The following is an 8,039-nucleotide window of genomic DNA, read 5'->3' on the forward strand; positions in this document are numbered from 1 at the left end:
CAACAGCTATATGAGAGCTTTGCTTCACAATGGGCATGATTGCTTGGCAAATAATGTTGGAGTCCAAGTTAGGATGATCTTGGTTTATACCTTTTGCACAATACTTATGGGGACCGTTGTATCTGGTTAGTTCCCATAAGTTGTTCTTTCTCTTCCTCTTTGATACACGGGCCATCCATTGACATCCGTTGTCACGTTGGAGGCAGTAACAGACATATTTCTCCGTGGTAGATCGATCAACTCAGGACTGAACTGAGTTACGAATATTGTAACTCTTTATTGCCATCATTGCTTTCTCCTTCGATAAGAACTCCATTCCAATATGTAAATCACCGTCGTTGACTGATGACTGAAGTCCATAGTTGCCAACATCAGGAAGATCCGAAAATTCAGGCTCGTACATTGCGTCATAATCAGCCCCATACATATGTGCAGGAAGTTCGGCTGGTGTTGTATTTATCGGAACGTCATCCTCATCATCATCAGAATGTACGTTAAACTGTGGTGAGTCAGGTTCAACGAATAATCCCGTTTCAACACCATCTGTACCTGGCTCCCGAAGAGGTTCTTCTGGTGGAGATGAAGGTTCCTTTGATAATCCAATGTTGAGGTCAAATAAGTTTTCCTCTTGCGTGTCTTCCCCTTGAACTTGAGGTCATTGTATCATGTGGGATGTGAATAGACTGTCGTCTTGATGGTATTTCCATATGTAAGTCGAAAACATTAGCAGATGAATGTCTGCCCCTTGAAGTGGAAGAGATGTTGCCCTATGGATTATTGGTAAAGCCACGTGGGTTGAGACCATAAGCAGTTGTTGATTAATGCCTTCCTATTGAACTTGATGGCATAGCATCCGACATTGGATACGCCATTAATGATGTGAATTAATTATAGATCAGTTGCGTCAAGGCTATCAACTTGATCAACTTGATATGCAATGCCGAAGTGAGAGGAATATGAGAGATCACGAGAAACACGAACCTCAATAAAAGTGACATACATTTCAATAAGAGATTGTGAACTCCCTATATGAGCATCAACTATCATAGAAACATCATCATCGTTGGAAAGCTGAAATGATGTATACGTGAGTGGAAAAAGTTCAGCAGGAAATCTATACTGAAGTGAAGATAGTCTTCTCCGGCCAGCTACACGAATCTTTAACGAAATTTTTGTGATTAACTCCTCAAGAGTGATGTTTCTCTTCAAGGTTAAGGGGATATAATGATCTGACTAAATAATAACCCCCTCTTCAGCTTCCTTAAAATTTCCATCATATAAAACAACACCAGAAAGACGACTCATTTTCAGAGAAATTTTTGAGAAATTTTGAGTTTGTGAATATGAAAGCTTGTGAACTGAAGTTTGTTTTGAAAGTCCATAATACGTTGTATATAATAGTGTCTATAACCGAGGTACTATTCATGTGAAGACGCGTTCCTGGGGGCGCGCCTTCCATTATGTTGTTAGATAATATGTTATAATTGCTCTATTATTCACTCATATCCCTCAGGGGCACTATTCATGTCAGTACCCAAAGTGGTGAAAGCGCGTTCCTGGAGGCGCACGTTCCATTATTTTGTCAGAGAATATGTTATCATTGCTCTATTATGTCACTCATGTCCCCTGGAGAACTATTCATGTCAGTACCTATTATTTCTGAGGGGACTTGGCAAGTGGTGAAAGCACGTTCCCGGGGGCGCGCCTTCCATTATTTTGTCAGAGAATATGTTATCATTGCCCTATTATGTCACTCATGTCCCCTGGAGAACTATTCATGTTAGTACCTATTATTTTTTAGGGGACTTGGCAAAGTGGTGAAAGCGCGTTCCCGGGGGTGCGCCTTCCATTATTTTGTCAGAGAATATGTTATCATTACCCTATTATGTCACTCATGTCCCCTGGAGAACTATTCATGTCAGTACCTATTATTTCTAAGGGGACTTGGCAAAGTGGTGAAATGCGTTCCCATGGGCTCGCCTTCCATTATTTTGTCAGAGAATATGTTATCATTGCCCTATTATGTCACTCATGTCCCTCGGGAACTATAGATGGATGGTGAAATCAGGTAAATTATAACCAAAATTAAGTTCTTTTTGGAAGTTCAACAAGTTAAGGATAAAATTATACATATGGATAAATTTAAGTTCATAACTTAAATTAAAACGTTATGTGAAGTTTGAATAAATTGGATAAAATGTTATGGATAAATTGAATAAATGTGAAGTGATAAGTTGGTTGTGACATTGAAATTGTATGGAATGAGCATCGACGTGTTTTTATGAATAAATATGAAGTGATAAGTTGGTTTTAATGTATATTTTAAGGATAAAATCATACGTATGGATAAATTTAATTTCAATTTAAGTACTGTGAACTATAATTGGAATATACTTTTAATTTTGAATACAATTTGAATATTAAGTTGAATTTAATGTTAAATTTTGAATATCATAATTTGTATTTTAAATTTAAATTTCGAATACTATAATTTGTATATTAAAAATATTTAATGTTAAATTTGAATAAAAATAACATTAAAAATATTGTTCTAACAACCATGAAACATTTAAATAACATAACCAAATTACATAAATTTATGAAATATAACTATTTAAATAACATTAAAATATAATTGGATCACCGATGTCGTCTTCTCGAATGAGTTCCACATGACGGTGGTTGTTTATTTCGTTTGAGGATTTCTTCGTGGAACTTGTTCTTCAGTCTCCTCATCTTCACTATCATCATCAGCAACAGCATTTTCTTTGGATGGTGTTGTAGATGACGCTGAAGGGCTTGTATAAAATAACGACACTCGAGGAGTGCTACTAACAATCCCACCGCTCATAGAAAATTAAGAAAAGTGTGAAAACATTGACATCGATGTATGTGATCCAGATGGAGATTGATGTGTCTATGGAGAAGGACTACCAGCCAAACAAGATGCATATGAACCATATGTTAGATCATTAAACATAGCCGTATATGCACCTCCATATGGTGTCATAAAACCATGCGGGCTAGGCATGTAACCTGGCGGGCTAGGAATGTAACCCTGCGGAGATGACATATAAACTGGTGGGCTTGGCATATACCCCTGAGGAGATGGCATATGAACTGGAGGGCTGGGCATCATCATCGGTGGATAGGGATGTTGTGGTGGGACTGATACAGAACCCGACAACGCCTTCTCTCCGTCCACGAGTCGGGGGACGATGATATTGATACGGTGGACGTCTCTCTCGGTGCTTAGGAATGTTAACCCCTCGTGCTTCCGCTGAAAGTATAAATAGCTTTCCATTTTCATTAAACCAGTCCATATAGTTATCCGTAACCATACGACCAGTTTCAGCGTAAAATTATCGAGGGGCCAACTGTGCATACCGGTTCTCCCAAAGCACAATCCAATATGTGTGTCTCACCACCCAGTTAACCTCTTTCTTGCCTCGTCTATCGATGTTATGCATGTCGTCTAAATTCCTAGGTGCTCTAGGAATATATTGCGTATAACCAAAATGACGGAGCACGCGATAAACTGGATGTCACTCAATAATAGCATAACAAATAAGAGGTACAATTGACATCCAAACCTCTAATGACCCACTCAGGTGGGGTGGGATGCAAGACTTTACTTCATCGCTCGCATAAGGTATCCACTAAAACTGAAATATAAATATACAATTCAAATAAATATAATATTCTAATTATATCTAACATTTTAAATTAAAATATTCATATTTAAACAGATTTGAAAACATACCTCAGACCCAGCTTTTGTATCAATAAGTAAACGGATTTCCTCTAGTCTAGTAGGTATGTCTCTATGGTTCTTTCTTTTCATCGACCACCTATGAAATATAATATAAACTAAATATCACCCTATTTAATTAAAAAGATTTAAATCAAAATTTAGTTCGAAAATTACCTCAATAATAAGGGGAATACATATGGCTCATTGACAATCGGGCATAAGAAAGACATGCGGAACCACGCCAATGATTGCAGAAGCAGGAGACATCCACCGATTGCAGTTTTCTTATAATTTGTCGTACGACACATTTCTCTAAAGAGAAATGTCAAAACTGCAGCGCCCCAACTATATCTTCCAGCTTCATCAAAATCAATCAGATCCCGTAACCACATACAATGCACCTAGTTGCAAGATTTGTCAGGCATCAATATTCATCCAATGATTCGTAGAATATAAGCCCGAGCACATGCCTTTACTTCATCATCTGAAGCATTTTCATTCAGAACTTCAAAATTAGCTTTCAACCATGATAAAGTTATTCTACCTCTATTAAACTCTGGCGGAGCAGCTCCAAGATACTCCATGCACATTGACTGCCAATCACCATCCACCATACCACACATAATATTCCCATCGACGGGAAGCCCCAGATGCATAGAGACATCCTCCAATGTAATTGTAGCCTCTCAACATGGAAGATGAAATGTGTGTCTCGGGCCTCCACCTCTCAATCAATGCAGAAATTAGGACATATTCGAGTTTGCAACCACCAATAATTGTTGGAATATACCCGAACCCGGCAAAAGCCAAATATGGCAAAATACGTTGTGGTGTCGGTATACGTGGGTTTTTAATAAAAGTCTCTAAAATACGATCAGTTTCCTAAATAATATGCATTATAAAAATTTATAATTAATATAAATTCATTATAAATTTAAATTAAAAAAATAATAATATTAACATTAATTATAAAAAAATATTACCATATCACTAAAATGTCTGGAGATATGGTTGCATCCAATCGCATAAGCGTTTTACTTTCCATTATAACTGTAGATAAAAATAATATAATTAGCACAAAAAATAATTAATTAATAATTTAAATAAATAATAATTATATAAATATTATTTTGTATTAAAATAATATTTATATAATTATATTACTATGAAATATAAAAACTATTTAAAAAAATACTAACTTAAAAATAAATTTCTTACTACTAATAAGAAATTTAAAACTCAAATAGTTGGAGAATTTGAGTTATATAAGAGAGGAGATGATTTTGGTGTTAAGAATGAGGGGGTTGAGGGAGTTTATATAGGGAGGAGGAGGGGTAGTTGGGGGAAAAACGGATGGGAAGGCGCGTCCCCGGGGATGAGCCTTACCCCTGTGGCATCCGACTCAGCAGAACCCCGTGAAAGCACGTCCCCGGGGATGCTCCTTGCACTCGTGGCATCCAGTTAGCATAAACCCAGGTAAAGCGCGTCCCCGGGGATACGTCTTTGTGCCACTTAGGCCGAAAGGGTGCTACTTCGAAAAATATTGGTCAAAAGGTGTTAGAGAGGGAATATTACGACGAAAAGGTGTCAGTTTAGGCAAATCGTCATATAAAAGTTTATTTAGAAATCTACAGTATTTGTTACAATAACTTAAAATTTATTATGTTGAGAAGATGAGTTTAAATAAAAAAAATATTTTTTATTCAAATATTTTTATTTTAATGTAATAAAATTTAATAAAAAATTATATTTTATTAAAAATAATCACCTTAAACTGACAAGTTCTACAAATATTATAGCAAATACAGTAAATCTCAAATAAACCTCTACCTATCCTATTTTCAAAAAAAAAAAAAAATCCGGTTTACCCTATTGGGTAAAAAAAAAAAAAACCCTGGTGCTACGTTTGGACCCATCCTTTCCATAATTCCATTGTCATATAATATTAAAGGACCTACGTTTTGGGCTCTTATGACAGGAAAGCCTGTTCACGAGGTTTTAGGAAAATTTTAATCATTAAATTAATAAAAAATGATTGGTTTTAAAAAAATATTAAAAGAAAATTTTATTTAATTCATATTTAATAAGGAGAACAACATACCTAATGTTATCTTCTATAATTCGTATTTTTTATTAAATGATAAAATAGTTAAAATTTGAATTCATATAAGATAAAATAACATAAATATATTACAATCACTCGACTAATTGATAATATTTTAAAAATATATATTGATTAAATTGTTTCAATAAAATATATAGATACATGAAGAATATTCTTTAATATAAAAATTTAATTAGTTTTTTTTACTAAAAACTCTTAATTTTTTTTGAAAACATATGTAAAAGTAGTTTTCCCCTCTTAAGATACATGAACTGGCGACGTATTTCAAATACCACCTCAAATAGCATTTGCATGCCATAAGTACCTTGTTTTACTGTTTCAAGGTTGTCGTATAATAGCTATATAAATAAGGTTTTGACTATTACATGAAAAGTAATTTTTCTAATGCGGTTCTAAAGCCTTATAGTTATTACGATTTTGGGTAAACTACTTGGATGACCACCCAATTACAGGGTTGGTATCAAAATGACCACCGTTTGTAAAAAAACTCTTCTGTTAGATTTTAACGGCTAGTGGTTATATTGAACACATTTAAATAGTTCAATGGTCATATTAACGTAAATTTGAAAATGGTGGTTATTTCGATACCAACCTCGTAATTAGATGGTCATCAAAGTAGTTCACCCTATTTTTATTGGTTTTCTTAACAAATGCCCTATCGTAACTTTTCTTATAACATAAATGGGTAAATAAATTTTGGGTAAACTACTCGGGTGACCACTTAACTATGGTTAAAAATAATTTTAACCACTGATATTTCGATTTGATCAATTAGGCCACCAATTTTTTTACAACAGCCTCGTTAAAAACCCTCCTAAAACCTATGAGGGGAAAAGAGTGCCCAAACTTCATTAACTTGAAATTGTATCATTTACAATACAGTAGATAAACATAACGGATAATCATGCATAAAAGAAATTGTAGTAGGGAACTAGATACAAAGTTGGCTAAAGTATGTGCATCCCAATTTGTAGTACGATGAATTGATCCGAGAAGATAATCCGAATGTGAGACTAGAATTTGATGAGCTTCGACTAAGATAAATGTAACACCCCAAATTTCAAGCTAGCAGTTTCAGGTTTACCCGAGAGGCAAGTGGATCCCATAGAATTTATAATTCAAGTCGTTAGGCTTAATTGGGTTGGACTTGGGCCAAATTAGCCATCAAAAGGGGATTTTTGCATGGTAAGAAAATGAAGAGGGACCAATAGTGTAATTAACCCATTTTTAAAAGATAAAGACCTTTTATATCTTCTTCCATTTTCTTCTATTCACCTTCTTCATTCTCATTTTCCTCATCTCATCTTCCTCTCCAAGTTTCTTACCAAGGTGAGAACTTGAGCTTAATTTCATGTTTCAAATTCATTTTTATTTCCCCTAACAACATCTTTTAATGAATCAAAGCTTGGGTTATTTGTTTGCAAGAGAAGGTTGGGTTTTTATCATCCAAGTCATGGTGGGGGATGATTTCTAACTAAAGGAGCTCAATTTCGAGATTCAATCAGCAAGTTAGTGTATTTCTAATACTTTGGAGTATTAAGCTTTTATAAATCTCAAGAATCTGCTAAGATTTGTATAGTTGATCATATTAGGGTTTCAACTTGATTTCAAGATTAAATCGTATTTTAGGTGCTAAAGAACTGTTTTTATGACACATACAGACCCTAAATAACTTACTAGAACTTCAGAATTAGTTTAAGAATCAACCCAAGTCATTTAGGATGATTTTGGGTGATTTTTAGCTAAAATATTAGTTTTAGGGTTCTAGTATCGATATTAGAATGAACAAAACTGATATTGGTTGAATTGGGGCTAAAATTAGGGTTTTTAGAGGGCAGTATCGATACTCAGGGTAGTAGTATCGATACTGAGGCCCCATTTTCATAGCAGAATGCATTTTAGTGCTAATACCCATAGGAGTATCGATACTTAACCATAAGTATCGATACTGGTTAAGTATCGATACTAAAGCTAGAGTATCAATACTACCCACCTCAGATGATCAAATTCAGCCCAATTAAGATCCGTAAGAGCTTGGGATGGTCTGTAAGGATAAAGCTTAGTCTCTGTGGGATGAAAATGTCCAAAGAGGCCCAGAGAGACTCATAGGAGTGGGTTACAACCAGTGCAACCATAGTAAAGCGTAATGCGTCCAAGTAT

The sequence above is a fragment of the Hibiscus syriacus genome, unplaced genomic scaffold (assembly GCF_006381635.1).
Source record: "Hibiscus syriacus cultivar Baekdansim isolate YM2019G1 unplaced genomic scaffold, ASM638163v2 tig00111310_pilon, whole genome shotgun sequence".
In the NCBI taxonomy this organism is placed as follows: domain Eukaryota; kingdom Viridiplantae; phylum Streptophyta; class Magnoliopsida; order Malvales; family Malvaceae; genus Hibiscus; species Hibiscus syriacus.